This window comes from Bos grunniens, chromosome 18 (assembly GCF_055505025.1).
Source record: "Bos grunniens cultivar Pamir isolate PY7600 chromosome 18, Bosgru_T2T1.0, whole genome shotgun sequence".
In the NCBI taxonomy this organism is placed as follows: Eukaryota; Metazoa; Chordata; class Mammalia; order Artiodactyla; family Bovidae; genus Bos; species Bos grunniens.
The window spans coordinates 39,422,902-39,442,506 of record NC_141182.1 but is presented as its reverse complement, the minus strand read 5'-3'; the positions used below and the strand labels follow the sequence as shown (position 1 = coordinate 39,442,506).

Genomic DNA, 19,605 nt, shown 5'->3' with positions numbered 1-19,605 from the left:
ACCAAAAGGAGGGAGTCACACCACAGCAACTATGCACTGGAAGCAACAGTAACTGAAGTCAAAGAATTACAAGTGAAGGAAAAATTACTGGGAAAGAGAATTGGGCCCAGTAAGCTAGCCTCTCCTCTTGCCTGCTCCCCAAGTCTTCTTATATTAATAAACCTTAGCGACTATGGTTTTATATTTTGAATAAGAAACTTCTTAAATCGTTCAAACAAAAACTCTTAACATGTTGAATATCCCTCAGACACAGTGTCTATAAAGAAAAGAACAGATTTAAAAGAAATGTTAGTGCCAAACCAGTAAAAAGAAGATCCTAGTACTTAACCACCCTTGGTGGCCCAACTACCTACAGCAAGCCACTTGACTTCTCTCAGCCTCTCTTTCAGCAGTAAAATAAGGGTATTGAATAAATACTGAATACTGAAAACTGAAAAATTAAAATAAATAATAAAGAGTATTGAATCAGCTTTAAAAATCTATGAGAACAAATATTTAATGATCATACTACATATCATTCTATTTTCAGTCTATTTTAAAAGCATCATTCTTTACAAATCAAAGGTAGCCTCTTCAATTGACTGCTTGTACAGTCAGGTAATTCTGTACAAGGAAAAAATAAGTTAAACCAAACTTTAATAATGAGCAAAATATGATATACTATACTTAACATTAAGTTTGAGAATTCTGAACTGAGAAAGCAGCAAGATCAAGGTCTTTAAACAGAAAATGAACAACAACAAAAAAAGTTGCATAGCTGAAGGCCCATTTATAAAACAGAGACTATAATATCATAAACAACATCAACACATCAACATAAGCATCATTTAAATCCATTTCAAAATGGAAAGGGAAAATGTAAAAAATACAGAATCAGAAGTTAGCTTCATGTACCTCTTCTTTTTCTTCCTTGTTCAATTCACTTAGTCACACTACCCCAGAGATGACCTAAGTAACAGGGAAACATGTTATACCAGTAAGTGCCAATCACTCATTGAACAAATATTTGCTGAGCCTTTGCTATGCCAGGCATTGTAATAGGTGCTAGGGACTGGCAAGGACATAGCCTCTATCCTTAAGATCTCAAAGTCTACTGAAGAAAACAGATTTTTAAATTCCAGCCACATAATAAAAGGCAAAAATTGCTAATCAATGACAGAACACTGTATTTATGATAAGCCAAATATTGTCATGGCCAAACTAACTCAATATATGTAGACATTTTTTTCTTTTTGAGCGATTTCTGAATCAAACAAATCCAAAATCCCATACATATATAGAAAGAGGTTTGTAGCACAGTCGTTTATTCACTCAGTCCTGTCCGACGCATTTGCAACCCCATAGACTGTAGTCTGCCAGATTCCTTTGTCCATGGAATTTTCCAGGCAAGAATACTGGAGTGAGTTACATTTCCTGTTCTAGGGATCTTCCTGACCCAGGATCAAACCCTCATCTCCTGCATCTCCTGCACTGACAGGTAGATTTCTCAACACTAAGCCACCTGGGAAGCCCCTACGTAGCACAGTACCAGTACTCATTCAAAACCTTTAGGGGAGAACTGAAATAAATTTTCTGGATTTTAGAAAGGTAATATAGTACCTACACAATACGTTATAATTTGCCCATTAGGTCTGGAGCATCTGTTCTATTATCAAACAATATTTCTGCAGTAACACATAAGAATATTCACACCAAGGAGAGAAATAAATACTATAAACAGCCTCGCATCTGGTCAGATCAGACTTTAACACCAAAAGAATTATGAAGAACGTCTTTTGGCAATTTCAGGACTGATAAAGAGATGATGTACCCTTATTCAATGACCCTATCACTGTTTAAAACAACATAAAATTACCTAGGTTTATATGCCAGCTCCACAACCTATTAGCTGTGTCCTTGTGTAAATGTCTTAATCTCTCAGAATCCAGTTTCCTCATCTGTAAAATGGGGAGAGTATCTACCTCAATGGATTGTTACAAGAAACAAACCAGAATACACATAAAAGTCTTAGCAAAGTGCCTAGCACGTAGTAATCACTAAACGAATGTTGGCTACATGAACAAATCATCCCTGAATAAAATAATCTTGAGTAAAAACAAGTCGCAGAAAGACACACAGCATTAATATTTATAAAAGTTTAAAAGACATGAAAGTATGTGTTCTTTAGATCTACTACAAAAATGCAGTAAGAGTATATGTGTAACTGGGGACTGCCCTGGGGGTCCAGTGGCTAAGACTCTGTGCTCCCATTGCAGGGGCCTGGGTTCAATCCCTGGTCAGGGAAACAGATCCTATATCCCACAACCAAGACCTGGGGCAGCCAAATAAATAAATATTAAAAAAAAAAAAAGGAGTATATGTACTGTTAAATCACTTTGCTGTACACCTAAAACATACCTCAACTGTGAAAATGCAGTAAAAGAATAAGAATGTGTATGCCAAAGACAATCATCTGGGGAAGAGGGGACTCTGACTGGGGTAGTACAGAGGAAGCTTCAGCTACATTGGTGGTATTTTACTTCTTGGACTAGGCAGTAGGTAAATGAATGTTTATTATTATTTTCCATGTGCTTTATATCTGAAATATTTCTAAAAATTAGATTCAAATACATCCATGTATTAGACATATGTAATGAATGCTGTAGACCACATTACCTACTTTAATTATGATGTAGATTTCCTTATTTTCTCCAAGTGTTTACTTGCTTTTCAAATACTCAAAAACCATGAGATTCCTCAACATATAACAGCTTAAACACCTATCATAAAAAACAATAACTCTATCCTTTAAAATAAAAACGTAAGAATATAATGTATAGTAATGACTCAGCTATACAGAACATAGCTGAGAATCCAAAACACATTTTTATAATCTCATGCAGCCAACAGAGAGATTCACATCAACACATATCGACCCGGAACATCTACTTTATTTGCAGGTTCTTATTCAGCTTTTTCCAGAATAGAACAAATTAGAAAACTGGAGGAAAAACTGAAGAAAGTGGGAGCCAGGAGAAAGTTGTTTTGGGAAAGGACACTGATGATAGTTAAACTGTCACCTAACAGCAAGGGGAAGAAAAAAAACGGTTGCAAAACAAATAAAACATATCTAACTGAAGCAAGCATTCAAAAGCATAATAGCAAGATTTATAAATTCTGGAGATCTGCTATAACAATACAATGCCTGCTGCTGCTGCTAAGTCGCTTCAGTCGTGTCTGACTCTGTGCGACCCCATAGACGGCAGCCCACCAGGCTCCCCCGTCCCTGGGATTCTCCAGGCAAGAACACTGGAGTGGGTTGCCATTTCCTTCTTCAATGCATGAAGGTGAAAAGTGAAAGGGAAGTTGCTCAGTCGTGACCGACTCTTCGCGACCCCATGGACTGCAGGCTACCAGGCTCCTCCATCCGTGGTATTTTCCAGGCAAGAGTATTGGAGTGGGGTGCCATTGCCTTCTCCGATACAGTGCCTATACAATATTATATTGTGCAACTGAAAATTTGTTAAGAGGACAGCGCTTGCTGTACTCTACAAATATTCTAAAAATTCCACAATCTAGAAAAAAGCTTGTGCCCTTTATTGATTTCTTATTAAAAATTATAGATTAATCAAAAAGGAAAAAACCAAATCACTGATAAATCTCTACCTTTGACTTCCACAATAATTACCTTGATTTACAACTTTAAAAAAAAAAAATCCAAAATTAAAGCATTTATCTTATACACACTTAAGACACACACACAGCATAGCAGTCTGAGGATACTTAGTGTGCTAGTAAAAAGTCTTCAACTCTCCCTGAAGTCCTAAGAATATTAACAAGTTAAAAACAGTACCATATTCAGTTTTTTAAAATAAGACCATGGCTCATCAAGGAATGGCTTATAAAGATCAACATTTAACATTTAAGGCAGAAGGTAGAAAAAAACTGAATATAAAGTTATATCCTAACTCATCAAATCATATACATTGTTGTTTAGTCGCTAAATTGTGTCCAACTCTTCACAACCCATGCACTGTAATCTGCCAGGCTCCTCTGTCCATGGGATTTCCCAGAGAAGAACACTGGAGTGGGTTGCCATTTCCTTCTCCAGGGTATCTTTCCAATCCAGGGATCAAACCCAACTCTCCTGCACTGGCAGGCGGATTTTTTACCACTGAGCCACAAGGGAAGCCCAATTATACATTAAATATATACAATTTTGTGTATATCTCAATAAAGCTGCCCTAAAGACTAAAGCTAACAGTTACATGAAAATAAAACAGTATCCATGGAATAACCAATTTCTAAAAATTATATAGTTCAAATACTGTCCACTCTCATTCATTTAACTACCTGATCCATCAAAGACTGAGAAAGATATATTTAAGTCTATTACCATGATTATGTTTTGTCAATTTCTTGTTACGTCTAACACATTTAGTATTTCAATGGTTTCAGTCAATGCCTAAACATCCACATGTTTTATATGTACATGCTTGCACATATTTTCAAAATAAAATGTCCCTCTTTGTTATCTTTTTAAAAACTAAAAATAAAAAGTAAAACACTTATTATGAAAAGCAAACACAAAAAAATTAAGTCTGATTTGTTAAGGAACAGGAGCTGTGGACAAATGTATTCTATTTTATTAATGTGTTCTGTTTTATTAATGTATTCTATTTTTAATAAATGTATTCTATTTAATAATTTGATAAATAAGGATGAAAACAAAAAAGGAAGTATGAAATTCATTTTGGAAAAATTTTTATCCAAAATGGTTAAACAAAATTGGGTTTTGAAGCTTAAAACTAAATTAGTATTATTTTACATATCAAAGTAATCAAAACTATAAATGCTTTATATAGAAAATTTTTAAATAGTAGAAGAGACCAGGGAAAAAAAAGACTGCAAATGTTCCAATTCACCTAAATCTTATCCCTAAAATGGGGAAAATAGTTACTTTCCAAAGTTTCCACAAAACCCTTTGTGGGATAAAACCATCAATACCATCTCCAAGCCATGATCACATCTTTTTTTTTCTCTGAAATACCTATTTTTCCCACTCACATATAAGCTCCCTAAAGCCTGATTCTTGATTATTTTATTAATCCTTATATTCCCCTTGCCTTAAAGAGTAGGAACTGAATAAATAATGCATTTATTGAATTCTGAAGAGTAGAAGAGCCTTATTTAAAGAAAATGTACTTGTCCTTTCCAGAGAATACAAAATAACGTGCACTGGATCCTCACTAACAGCTATAGAAAAGGCATCAGGACTTGACCCAGTCCTCTATTCTATCATACTTATTTAACTTTCTTCCCACTCCTGACCTCACACACTCTGGCTGTGAGCGCTGAGCTGACAGCCAACAGTCAAATACATAAAGGGTGGGATTCCCACTGCTATCTGATTCTGCTTCCTCTAAACTTAAAGGTATTTGAGCTCTACATCTAAAAAGAAATCCCAAGTTAAAAGTGATTTTTCAATATGAAAATTAGCTCCTTTTCTAGCTACCCACTGTACTTGAAATCTTTCTTGATAAACTGTAAGAAAAGAAATAAAATTTCTATTAACTTTACCACCAATCACAGACTTGTAAGTATGGCTGAGAGTGCTCAAGGGACCCAAATTAACCCTGGGCAAAACCCTCCAAAAGAAGTTGCCATGTTTCTCTCTCACACTCTCCATATGACCTATACGTTCAAATTACACTCCACACAAAACCCCTATTTCAGATTTTTATCTCATATGTATATTTGAATTGCTTTAGTATATTTACAACTTGCAAAAATACCATGACCAAAATAGTAAGAAAGCTTAATAGTAAGAAACTTAAACCAAACTAATCAACAGTATTATGCTTCAACCAGATTTTTACTTTACAATGTATCTTACAGACACTGCAGCTGCTGCTGCTGCTGCTAAGTCGCTTCAATCGTGTCCGACTCTGTGCGACCCCACAAACGGCAGCCCACCAGGCTCCTCCGCCCATGGGACTTTCCAGGCAAGAATACTGGAGTGGGGTGCCATTTCCCTCTCGATTACAGACACTACCTGTCATTAATCTGACTTAGCTGTGCTCTCTCACTGTCTGTGTTCTTGTGGTTTTCTTTCTTTGGGGTAAAGTGGGCAGGGAGGGGGAAGCAGCACACATCTATTTCTCCTGTATGAAGAAATGTGTTCATAGAAAGGAAATGTTCTACAGAGTGAAGAAAAAGGGGTGGCCAGTGTTAATAAATCACTGTTTGAATAGAAGAGATTAAATCTGGGGATAAATATTTTGGTCTCTGGAGAGGCAAAACACCATTGTCAGACAGGGACAGTTCTTTCAAGTTTCACCTTGGCCTAGAATGATAAAACACTCAAGCCCATCAAACTTTATAGGATCTGGTTTCAAGCTCACAATGCAACTTTCTGATTATTAATCACCTTCTGAAGCACCTTGCCTCCCAAACACCTCCATACAAGGAACAGAGGACCCCACAAAGTAGATACAGGTAATTCAATAGAAAAGTATAACCCCTTATGAATTACAACACTGTTATCCTAACTTACACACCAGTGAGTCTGATCAGGATGAATCATTCCTAGGTGAAATACTAAAATGCAATTTCTGGATCTTCAAGGGGAAGGCTGTGAAATGTGTGACCACATTAGGATATTACCACACCCTGTCTAAGCAGTCACCTGGTATCCCTCTATGAGATCTTAAGCTCTATTGTCCCTCAACTGTCAGTGTTATAGGAATCTTCTTTTATACTTAATTATCCATAAGCAAAACTCACCAAACCTGAGATTTTAAAATTAGATATATATAAATGTAAATATGCCTACTGAACAATTCAGTCACCTTAATTCATATGAAAAGTAATAAAGGCGAAATAAACTATGACAGATGAACATGATCAATTTGACACAAATAAAATAAAAAGCAATTTTTCACTCTCTTAACCCTAATATTAGCAAAGATATACCATAGAGGCCTCAATTATCAAAAACGGTCACAAAATGCTTCAAATTAAATCTTAATTTTTTTAAAGATATGCCCTCAAGGGTAAGATGTACTCTCATGTGAAATGCTGGGCTGGATGAAGCACAAGCTGGAATCAAGATTACCAGGAGAAATATCAATAACCTCAGATACGCAGATGACACCACCCTTATGGCAGAAAGCGAAGAGGAACTAAAAGCCTCTTGATCAAAGTGAAAGAGGAGAGTGAAAAAGTTGGCTTTAAACTCAACATTCAGAAAACTAAGATCATGGCATCTGGTCCCATCACTTCATGGCAAACAGATGGGGAAGCAATGGAAACAGTGACAGACTTTATTTTTTTGGGCTCCAAAATCACTGCAGATGGTAACTGCAGCCATGAAGTTAAAAGATGCTTCCTCCTTGGAAGAAAGGCTATGACCTACCTAGACAGCATATTAAAAAGCAGAGACATTACTTTGCCAACAAAGATTCGACTAGTCAAAGCTATGGTTTTTCCAGTAGTCATGTATGGATGTAAGAGTTGCACTATAAAGAAAGCTGAGCGCCGAAGAATTGATGCTTTTGAACTGTGGTGTTGGAGAAGACTCTTGAAAGTCACTTGGACTGCAAGGAGATCCAACCAGTCCACCCTAAAGGAAATCAGTCCTGAATATTCATTGGAAGGACTGATACTGAAGCTGAAACTCCAATACTTTGGCCACCTGATGCAAAGAACTGACTCCCTGGAAAAGATTCTGATGATGGGAAAGATTGAAGGCAGGAGGAGAAGGGGATGACAAAGGATGAGATGGCTGGATGGCATCACCGACTTGATGGACAAGAGTTTGAGCAAACTCCGGGAGTTGGCGATGGACAGGGAGGCCTGGCATGCTGCCATCCATGGGGTCGCAAAGAGTGAGACACGACTGAGTGACTGAACTGAACTGAATTGAAAGAGTAAGATAAATCTTAAGGGAGATATCTGTACCTCATGTGAATATAGGTGCTTTAACTTCTATATATTTTGATATCTTTCATATAATGAACATGCATAATTTGAGAATTCTTGCTTTAAAGATTCAAATTGACAAAAACCACAAGAATGGATAAATAAAGCAAAACTGCAAACTTTCAAAATAAAAAGGTGGCACTCATCCAAAAGGCCAGAGTCACAGTTATCTATGGGCACTTTTTCTACAGATGACTTTAGAAAGCTATGAGAAAGTGACTTAATACTAAGACAACAAATTTTCCCTAGCATATTCTTCACGAATCCAAGTTCTGTTAATTTGAGATAGCCAAGAAGTGGGTGGAGAGGAGAAGCACTGGTCTATAGGAAATGAAAGATTCACTTTTAACCTATGTTTGACATTAGTTAGAAATGGGGGGGGGGTGGGTTTTGAAGTTCCACTGATAACAGAGTCAAAAACTGTAAAATATCTAGGAATAAATTTAGCAAGAAAGGTACATGAACTAGATGAAGACAACTACTAAATCTACGAAATCTTTACTGAAGAAACTAAAATAAGACCTCAATAAATGGAAACATTATAATATGGAAAAGTTATCATTATTTAAAAATGTCAGGTCTTCCAAAATTAATACATGAATATAGTGCAATTCCAAACACTGACTTGGCTTTTTTGAAGCTTTCTGAACTCAACAGAATTATATTCAACCAATATAGATAAGAATAAATATTTAAGAATAGTCAAAAAAACTTAAAAGTACAGTGACAGGAGCTCTTAACAGAGCGTAACTTTCTATATAAAGCTGTAATATTCAAAACAGTAAAATAATGGTACAGGAAGAGTAAAACAGAACATCCAGAAATAGAGCAAACATATATGGGAACGTAACGTATGATAAGGCAGCATTCAATTCATTGAAGAAAGGATGGTTCATTTAGTCTGGACACAGCTGGCTCTCTGCACAAAAGAAAATCATATAAGACCCCTTACTTATACCAGATAAAATTTAACTCTAGATTAATAAATTCATGTGTTATACACAAAGAATTAATATACCATGAGATGTTCCTGCAAGATACGACAAAGAGAAAAATGAAGCAAGGGTATGAACAGGCAATTCACAGTAAAGGAAATCCAAAAGACCACAAAACATAGTAAAAGAGACTAGCTCCAGCAATAATCAAGGAAATTAAAATTAAGACAAAGCTGAGAAACCATTTAGCAACTAGCAGACCAGCAAAAATAAAATTAAGTAATGTCATCTAAAGATGTGACATTATGAACCCACTGCTAGTGGAAATGGAAATTATGACAACCTACTAAAAGAGTAATCCGGCAATGGTAACATTTAAAATATAATTCCTTTAACTCAGAAATCCCACCTAAGAGATTCCACTCTGTAGAAATAAGAGCATCAGCAAATAAAGGGACATGTAAAAGGACGCCTAGTGCACTACTGTTTGTAGTGCAAAAATCTCGAAACAGCCCAAATGTATACAAGAAAATGACTGAATAAATTATGTAGAGTACATCCACACTGTGAGACATGATAGAGTTTCCTTTTTTTAATTGGAAGATAATTACAATGCCATGTTGGTTTCTGCTGTACAACATAAATCAGCTGTAAGTATACATGTATCTCCTCCCTCTTGAGCCTCCCTTCCACCCTCCCATCCCACCCCTCTAAAACAAGGTAGCATTATATTTACTGACCATGATGTGTTAAGGAAAGTTTCAGTTACAGAGTAACATAAAAAGTATGATCTACCCTTTGTAAAAACAAAGCACGCCATGTATGTACATTAATGTTGTATGTACAGTACTTAACCAAGCGTGGAGAGATACTGAAGTATACTCAAAACCTGGTAAAATGGTTGGCGAGTAACAACAAAGCGGCTGGGGAAATGAACAGGTTTTTTTTTAGAAGTGTGTCTTTAGTTTTTTGTTTTTTTTTTATTACAGTGGACATCTATTATTTTGTAAATAGATTAAGAACTTTTTAAAAACGCCTCAGCACTGTTAAAGTAGAGCCTTCAAAAACAGTGGGAAAGTCGATAACAAATCACTAAACTATCAACATATTCCCATTCTGAGAAAAAGACTGAAGTTCTCAGCTTACTATTAGTTCCCTGAGCATAATGAATTACATAACAGGTATTCAAAAGAAAGAAAAAAGATGGCAGGCAGAGCAAATTTCTTTGCTATCACTTGAAACTTTGGCAAAACAAAGGGTCTGAGTAAATTACAAGTAGAAAAGGAAAATATCCATTTTGGAATTAAATATCTAAATATTTCAAAGACACACAGATAAGGTTTTGTATATGTTCTAAATCTGAAAATAAATTTCAATAACATCAACTCTATCAGTCGCAAGTAAATGACCTGCAGTCAACTCCTATGAGCTTCCCATGTGGCTCAGTGGATAAAGAATCTGCCTGCTGTATCAGAGACACAAGAGACTTCAGTCTGACCACTGGGTTAGGAAGATCCCCTGAAGGAGGGCATGGCAACCCACTCCAGTACTCTTGCCTGGAGAATCCCAAGGACAGAGGAGCCTGGCAGGCTACAGTCCATGGGGTCACACAGAGTCGGACACGGCCGAAGGGACTCTGCATGCTCACACGTGCTATGTACTAGGGATGCCATAAATTAGATAGTTCTTGTCCTTTGAAGATCAGGACTAGTAAACAATTCCACAAACATTAAAAAAAAATACTACAATCCTTTGCCTGGGGTAGAGAGGAAGAAAGAATAGATTCATTAGTTGGAAGGGAGAAAGAAAAGCATTCCAGGTATAAGCAGAACAGGTACAATGAATCAAAGAACACTTAAGTGCTCAAGGAACAACAAAAGTTCAGTGTGCGTAAATAAAATAACACACCCAAATGACAGCAGAGTCAAATTATAAGCAACTTCCTCATTCTACTTTTTTTTTAATTTTATTTTTAAACTTTACAATATTGTATTAGTTTTGCCAAATATCGAAATGAATCCGCCACAGGTATACCTGTGTACCCCATCCTGAACCCTCCTCCCTCCTCCCTCCCCATACCCTCCCTCTGGGTGGTCTACTTTCTTAAATAATGAACACCATTTATTAAACGTTCACCATGTAAAGCTTCTAAAGAAAATACAATGCCCATGCCTTCACTGATAGAAATACACATTTTCAAAAGTTACATACATTGATTGAGTACTAACAGAAAGGAGTCCCAGGTGGTTTACTGGTAAAGAACCCGCCTGCCAACAGAGAAGACAAAACAGACCCAAGTTCAATCCTTTGGTCAGGAAGATTCCCTGGAGTAGGAAATGGCAGCTCACTCCAGTATTTTTGCCTGGAAAATTTCATGGACAGAGGAGCCTGACAGCCTTCAGTCCATGGTATGGCAAAGAGTCAGATACAACTCAGCGACTATTAGAAAAAGAGGCTCTTCCTTCTTCTTTTATTTGTTTCTTGTTTATTTTTTGGCCACACCATGACGCATCTAGGATATTGGTTCCCCAACAAGGGATCGAACCCAAGCCTCCTGCAGTGCAATCAAGAGTCTTAACCACTGGTCCACTAGGGAAATCCCAAGGCTCTTTCTTCTTACAACAGTCTTCCTTCAATACTCAGACCCCAAAACCCCTAACAATAACTGCAAAGATTCAATTAACTCTACACAGTGTACCCATTTCTTCCTTAGTTTCCCCATCCATCTCAAACCAGTATTTTCACTATATTTTAAAACTATCATGTTTTCAAAAATTTCAAAAAGTGGGAAGGGAATCTCTTGTGCAGACTTTAGAAAGGAATTTTAAAAATTAACTTCCCTTCCTTCTCTTCAGCTTGAAACTGAACAATTTCCCAAGAGTAAGGTTTAGCAAGCAGAAACTAAACTGAGATGTAAAAACACTAGTGGAACTTCTTTTGAGTTGTACAACTGTGTGATCATTTACGAAAGTTAAATCTTACGATCAAACAGTGTACACCATCTATGCTATGATAGCCTTAATGTAACCCAAACGCTGACAAGGAGGAGACTACAAATGTATTACATCTCCAAAGATTAACAAGCACATGTCTTTCTCATATTTGCTCTTTCCAAGAATCTATAACATTAATCTCAAAGCCAGACAAGCTGCACAGCCTAGGATGCTCAGCCCAACACAATCAGCTACACAGGCAAAGTGGAGTGAGCAAAGCAACAGATTATCAGGTTACACTGTGCCTGTTGCACTGTAACAACAAAGAAAGGGGGGTGAACACTACTTGCCTTTAAGATGTCTTTAATTATTAATAAAGCACAAAGGTCACATATGTTTTCTTCATCTTTTAAAAAAAATCTTCTTTCTAAGCCTGTTTTTCACTGGCAACATTTATAACTCATTAATTTTCTTCTCCAACAGTTAGAGTAGTTCAAAACAAAACCCCACCAAAAAAGGCTAAACTTCAAAGTACCTAGTAAAAAAAGCATTTCTCATTTTAATCATATTATCCTAACCCTTGCCCTTTTTGTACAAAAGTGTTAGTTAATACTGACTCAACAAGTTTGGCAAGTGTGGGTTTGTTTTTTTTTTCCTTCCACTTTTGGACCCTTCAAATTCTGACAGGAGATTGTTCTAGTGACCAGAATTCATAGCAAATTAAGTATTTTCAATGACTCCTTCAGTGAAGAAAAACCTTATATGTATTTTAAATGTAGAAATGAAACAAAATTTTCTATACAAAAAGGCAAATGAAAGAATCCAAAAGAATCCAAACTATCACTTTTGGCCAAAAATGATATTCAAAACCTGTAAGCCAACAATTATAAGCGCTTACATAAATCTATATGTTCTCTTAATTTTAAAACTGCTTACTAATTTAATGGGCTTCCCTGGTGGCTCAAGCGGTTCACCTGCAATGCAGGAGACTTGGGTTTGGTCCCTGAGTCGGGAAGATCCCCTGGAGAAGGGAATGGCTACCCACTCCTGTATTCTTGCCTGGAGAATTCCACGGACAGAGGAGCCTGGCGGGCTCTTCGATGGGGTCGCAAAGAGTCGGACACTACTGAGCAACAAACACACAGCTACTGTAACATCATCCTGCATGAAAGAAACTGAACAAGTAACAAAAGGATGAAAATCAAAATCAAGAACTGAAAACAATTCATAAAGGAAGATCGAAAGACAAGCCCCTAAAACAGATAAAACAAGTTGCTGCAGGTTGAAGAAAGGTAATAGTTTTAGATTTTCTGAAGCTAAATCCAAATTAGTTTTAAAGTCTTGATATCAATTACATCCTGCTGTATATACAAAATTTTTAAATCCTCATCAAATGCAAATAAGGAGATTAAGCATTTTGATAATCTGTTTTGGTATGTGTTTTCCCAATTCCATTTTTTTAATTAAAAATAATCTTTTGGAAAATATTCGTTCAACTTTTTCAATTTGCATAGAATTATTACAAATCACAAAAACATAAGTTTTTGTTTTTGCCCACGACTAATCTCAAGACTCAAGACCACTTTTAAAAATAAATAGTATGATGAAATATCACCAAAGCATTGCTGACAATTTTTGTACTTTATATTTTCACTCTAAAATTCATCTTCAAATCTAGAACTGCTGTCAGTGAAACAGATCAAAGAACAAGCAACTGCTACAAAAGAAATTAATGTTTCCTAAACAATGTTTATTTCAAGTATGGAACCCCAACAATCCCTTACACCAAGTAGACATTCAAGTATGATCAATCAAAGGTGCACTAAACTAAACAACACTTATCATTTGCAAGGCAAAAGGATGCTTTCTCCAACTGAATGCAAACTACCCAAGAATGAATGACATTTAAATACCAGTACTTAATGCCATGAAATGAACTAACACCCATCTGATAGCTCTCCTAATATTTAATATTGGGAGTATTTGATAGTGTAACTCAGAAATGAACATTTCAGTAGCAACTACAAGGCGATACTCAGTAGATGAGTGCTGCTGTGCTTAGTCGCTCAGCCCTGTCCGACTCTTGGCAACACACCAGGCTCCTCTGCCCATGGGGATTCTCCAAGGCAAGAATACTGGAGTGGGTTGCCATTTCCTCCCCCAGGGAATCTTCCCAACCCAGGGATCGAACCCAGGTCTCCAGCATCAGGGGCAGATTCTTGACCATCTGAGCACCAGGGAAGCCCAAGTATATGAGTGAGGATTCCATTTATCTTGTTAGACAGCCCTTTAAACCAAAAAGAGACTCCATGGCTTTAAAGTAGATATACAAACAGGAAATAAAACATTTTTGAAAAGTCTCCTGAAAACAAATACCAAGAACACTGACTATTTACAATGAAACATTCACTCTTCTACTGAGATATCATATGACTAGTACAGGAATTAATCTACCTGATAATAACCTGATAAGAATAATGCACTTATACAGGGATTAGGATTTCAAGTATTGAAAGATTTGGTCAAGTTATAAATTTAAGTTTCAGCAGTCACTAGGGTACCATCTCAAATAATTTACATCTCTCTTTTGCAGATGTGAAAACCCAGGCTGAGATGCAACAGAGGTGACTCAGTCACACTCATTTAATTTGAATTATAGGAAATAATCAGTGAATTATAGTGAAATGCTTTTTATTCAAGTATGCTATACTGCAAACATACCTCAAGAATAGAATGAAAGTGGTGAAACTATGGGTGCCTGGAGAGTCTATATTTTTAAAGCAAAGGTTAAAGCGTATACAGTATGATAAACATTATGGGGAACAGTAAAAGTGAATATTTAAAATCCAGCTATCCCCAGAAAAATACCATACACGAAGTCAATCCAAGTATTTTTTCGGAGTTAATCAACGAAGAACACTACTGTACCAACCACTTGAAAGTTAAAATCACTAAGAAATCTTCACTCCTCTCTTCTGTTAACTAATCCCTACAGTATCTAAAAAAAGATTACTTTCCCTTCTACCAATGTCAGACTAAGATTCTTTTTCACAGGCAGATTGCCCTGGGCAGGGATACACAGCATCAACAAAAATATGTTAAGTTTCCAAAAGTACCCAGAAGCTACGTATTCAGCCCAGGAAGGGATGAGAAAATACAAATGAGAAAACATTTGACAGCCTCTCCCTACCACCTTCCCCCCAAAAACCCTTTACTCAGCTTTATAAACATGTACTGTCGAAGCACACTCTTGAGCGAGTGGTTCGACGAATCTCCTACACCAAACCCTAACTGAGAAACACAACCAACCGTCCCGACTCTGTCAAGCCGCCAAGAAAATCGGGAGAATTATTAATAACTGATGCCTGCAGGATCAGGACTTTCAGAGAAGGGTAACCAATGTATTCGCAGGTGAGTTTAAGAAAAAAGATGGGGGGAACCCCAGAAAATTGGGAAAGAAGTTGGTCGGAAGGTTAGACAGAGGCGAGGCCGACGTCCAGTTCAAAGAGAACGGCAATGCGGATGCAGACAACGATTAACTAACTGAGCATTTGGAAATACAAAAGAGAGTTTCACGAAAGATTTGACTAGGATGCAAGATACAAGAACACTGATACGTGGCACACAGAAGACACGCGGAGGAGGGACCCGCCCCGCTAACCCCAGGCTCTCTCAATGAGTCCTCAAAGGAGGAGTGCAGCCTGAGAAAGTCAATGGGTCCAAGGAGGCCCGTACCGGCCGGGCAACGCCATAACACAGACGCAGCCGCGTGCGGAGCCTCCGGGTCTGAGGCCTCGGGGTTGGCCCTCAAGAAGTCGGAACAACCCCTGTGCTCCCGGCCCCTCCTGGCCCAGTCTCTGTCCTCTCTTCTCACCCTCCACGATCTGGGACCGGACCCCTGGGATAGACAGGAAACTTCCGGCCGAGCGCTCCTGGCAGGCGCAGAGTAAAACAAGAAGTATTCTCTTAGCGCCGCGACTGACACTCACCGGCCCGAAACCTCGAATGAAACCAGCAGCTCCGGGGGCGGTGGCAGCAGTGGCAGCAGGAACCGAACATCCAAAATGGCGGCTCCCTCGGCCTCACCACCGCTACTGCAGGCGGAGGGATCTTAGGTGGGAAGGAGTTTTTAACTAACTTTGCACACTATCACAGAAACTTAGGTCCCTATCTCTCTCTGCTTGTCGGTCCCGCGTCCCCAGACTGCAACTTCTCGTGCTTCCCTTCTCCTATTATCCAAGAACTCGGACCCCACCGAGGACTATTTGCCAAGGAGGAGGTGACTGCTCCTGGAAGAGCGACGCAAAGCGTAGCAAGGTTCGGGGCTGTCACTGATGACGCGAGACGCCGCTGCCGAGTCACCGCTGCGAAGAGTCTGAGCGAGAAAGATCCGATGGACCCCAGAGCCCACGAACATTGGTTCCGCCTGCGGTGGGGTGGGAGCTGGGCTACCAGGAAGTGGCGGGGCCACCTGAAAAGGGTGGGGCTAGCAAGGTAGCGGAGGACCTGGGAGGCGAGGCAGGTAGAGGTGGAGAATACTGAGCCTGGCTGAGCTGGTCCTAATCCACCGGAACCCCAAATTCTTACCTATCACTTTTGAGACCTTAGCTTTCTCTGTAGGTTAACTTTAGGATCATGCTCCAAGTAGTCTTGGATTCTGAAGTTTTATGTCATCTTTGCAACGCATTTTATAAAAATAAGAGAGGATGTCACAGAAGAATAGATTTCAAGCACACCATCACCTGTCAACCTTTGACATTGAACAAGACGTTTAGATTCTCTGGGTCTCAGTTTCCTCATTGTAAAAAGAGATTTGTACTAGTGGTAGCTAAAACCGTTGCAGAATGGACTTTCCAACTGTAACTCCATGTACCAATGACCTGAGCTGAAGACAGCCCAACCGTACAAGTCTTGGCTTGATAAATAATTACTAACACCTGACACGAATATTTTCCATGTGAACATAAAAAAAGCCAAGATATCATTGCCCTTTCAAAGAAAAGGTGGCCTACTATTCCTTCAGATGAAATGGCAATAAGTATTCCCAAAAGTGAATAAAGCAGAGCACCTAGCTAGATGTCAAAGAGAACAGAACTAACCACAAATCTTGAGTTTAGGACCTGTCACAGGCAGGAGGTCGTACATTTTGTCCTTAGTCATTTTCATGCAGGGAATTTCAAAACAGTTAACAAAAATTGAATTGGGTAGCCTCGCCTGTGCAATTTCGTTCTTGAGCCAAGTAGCTGTAAAGAAAGGAGGCCAAGGGCCTAATACTAGTAATTATCACTTTTTATTATTAAATATTGATATCCCATCTTCATATGTAATCTAATTTGACCCTTGAGACAACCTCCTGAGTCAGACTAGACAAGCGTAAGGAATTTAGTTTTACAAACAAGGAGACTGAGTCTCAGAGAAGCTGAAACTTGCTAACCGACCCTCCCTCTCCCCTCCCCCACTGGGGTTCCTCTCTTTGGTACACACCCACTCACCTTCCCCAACTCTCAGAGTGCTGTAAACCCAGAGCAAATGATTTGGGGAGCAGAATGCTTATGGAATTCAGTTGCCTCATATCCCCTTCATGCACAGTGCAGCTCTTGATCACGGGGGAGGTAAAGTGTAAAACTCAGCAGCTCAGTCCTGTCCAACTCTTTGGGACCCCATGGACTGTAGTCCACCAGGCTCCTCTGTTCATGGAATTTTCCAGGCAAGAATACTGGAGTGGGTAGCCATTTCCTACTCTAGGGGATCTTCTCCACCCAGGGATCGAACTGGAGTCTCCTACGTTGCAGGCAGATTCTTTTACCACTGGGCCGCAGGGGTGGAAGCAAAGTGTAAAACTAGAACACCATAATCTTGCCATAACGTAGATTTCACTGTTTCACTGCATGAACACATGCTAAAGTACAATATGGAGTGCCCATGAAAGTAAGGAGTTTGCAGGTTGCAAAACAGTTACCTAAAACATTCTGTTTGCAAGTCACAAAAATTTGCTTAGAAATTGAATTTAAGTGTTTCCCATTGTAAACCACAAAAGGAAAGTTAAACTAGCTTCTTAAGAAACAGGAAGGAGCTTCTATTCTACCATGCCAAGTGGTAGAACAAAGAGAAAATGACAGACATTATAAAATGTAAACCCCCTTCATGTACATTTTTTTACTTATATTGATCTTTATAATTACCAAACTCCTCCCCTAATGCAACTGAAAATTTAAAGCAATTGACCTAACATAAAGCACGATTATTTTCCTGAGATCTTTGATCTCTGCGGCTAGCTATTAAAGATTGGGAAGACTTATTCCCCACCTATTCAAACATAATCTCAAATTTCAGATAAATAAATTACAGCAAATCAATAAAGTGGAATATCATGCCACTGACAAAACTGGAGCTCCAACTATCTTTATGAGCATGGTATGGCAGGTTTTCAAAAACATTGCAAAATGGTATTATAAAATGAGCTTGTAAAAAGTATGAAGTGAAAAAAGTGAAAATGTTAGTCACTTAGTCCTGTCCAACTCTTTTCAACTCCATAGATTGTAGCCCACCAGGCTCCTCTGTCCAGACAAGACTACTGGAGTGAGTTGCCATTTCCTTCTCGGGGGGGATCTTTGTGACCCAGGGGTTGAACCCAGGACTCCCACGTTGCAGACAGATTCTTTACCATCTGAGTCACCAGGGAAGCCAAAAAGTGTGTATATGCAGAGAAGTTGAAGAATAAAACTAAAATGTAAAAATGATTATCTTGGATGGTGGGATTATAGAGGACTTTTATTATCTTTATTATATTTTTTTTCAAAAGCATATTGTGTTTTTAGTTGGGAAAAAAGACTTTCACATTTTGAGGGGAAAAAGTCTTATAAGATAATGCAGTGTTATGGAGCCAAATACTAAAGGAGATTTTTGTTTTTAAAACAGCCATAGCCGGAAAAGATTCAATAAACTTCTAGGAATAGATAACAGTTGGATGGGAGATCTTTTTTTTTAATAATTTTTTAAAATTTTAATTAATTTATTTATTTTTGGCTGCACTAGGTCTTCATTGCTGCACTCAGATTTTTTCTGGTTGTAGCTGGTAGGGGCTATACTGTAGCTTCTCATTGCACTGGCTTCTCTTGTTGCTGAGCACGGACTCTTGGGCTCCACAGCATGTGGGATATTCCTGGATCAGGGATGGAACTCATGTACCCTGCATTGGCAGAAGGATTCTTTACCGCTAAGCCACCAGGGAAGCCCCTGTGTGTTGTCTTACAGTTTACAAAAATATTTTCATATATATGGATTCATTTGCTCCTCACCCACCATGAGCTGGTAAATTACACAAACACAATAACATAGTAGTTAAAAGTGTTGTTTTCAGGCTTCTCTAGTGGCTCAGTGGTAAAGAATCCGCCCGCCAGTGCAGGAGATACGGATCTGATCCCTGAGCTGGGAAGATCCCACATGTTGTGGAGCAACAGAGCTCCTGTGCCACAACTGAGCTTTTGCTCTAGAGCCTGGAAGCTTCAGTTACTGAAGCTTGCACCCTGGAGCCTGTGCTTTACAACAAGAGGAGCCACCACAATGAGAAGCCGGAGCACGACATCCTGAAAGTAGCCCCCACATGCCGCAACTAGAGAAAAGCCTGCACAGCAATGAAGACTCAGCACACCCAATAAAAATAAATTTAAAATATTATTTTTAAAAGTGTTTAAAAAAAAAAGGTTGTTTTCTGGTAATAGACTGCCTGGATTTAAATTTGCTCTTCCTCTCTTTATTGTGTGGCCTGCAACAAG

General features: G+C 38.4%; 1 protein-coding gene across 2 annotated transcripts in view; it reads right to left on the bottom strand.

The window, feature by feature from the left end:
• Positions 1 to 16,222, bottom strand: part of AP1G1 (adaptor related protein complex 1 subunit gamma 1) — an 84,700-nt gene extending 68,478 nt beyond the window's left edge. The window contains exon 1 of one of the 2 annotated variants that reach the window (XM_086351604.1): positions 15,820 to 16,222. The gene's annotated coding sequence lies outside the window, so the exon portion shown is untranslated. Of the gene's footprint in view, positions 1 to 15,704 lie in introns of both variants that reach the window. The other variant, XM_086351606.1, reaches the window with a different exon arrangement.
• Positions 16,223 to 19,605: the final 3,383 nt, after the last annotated feature.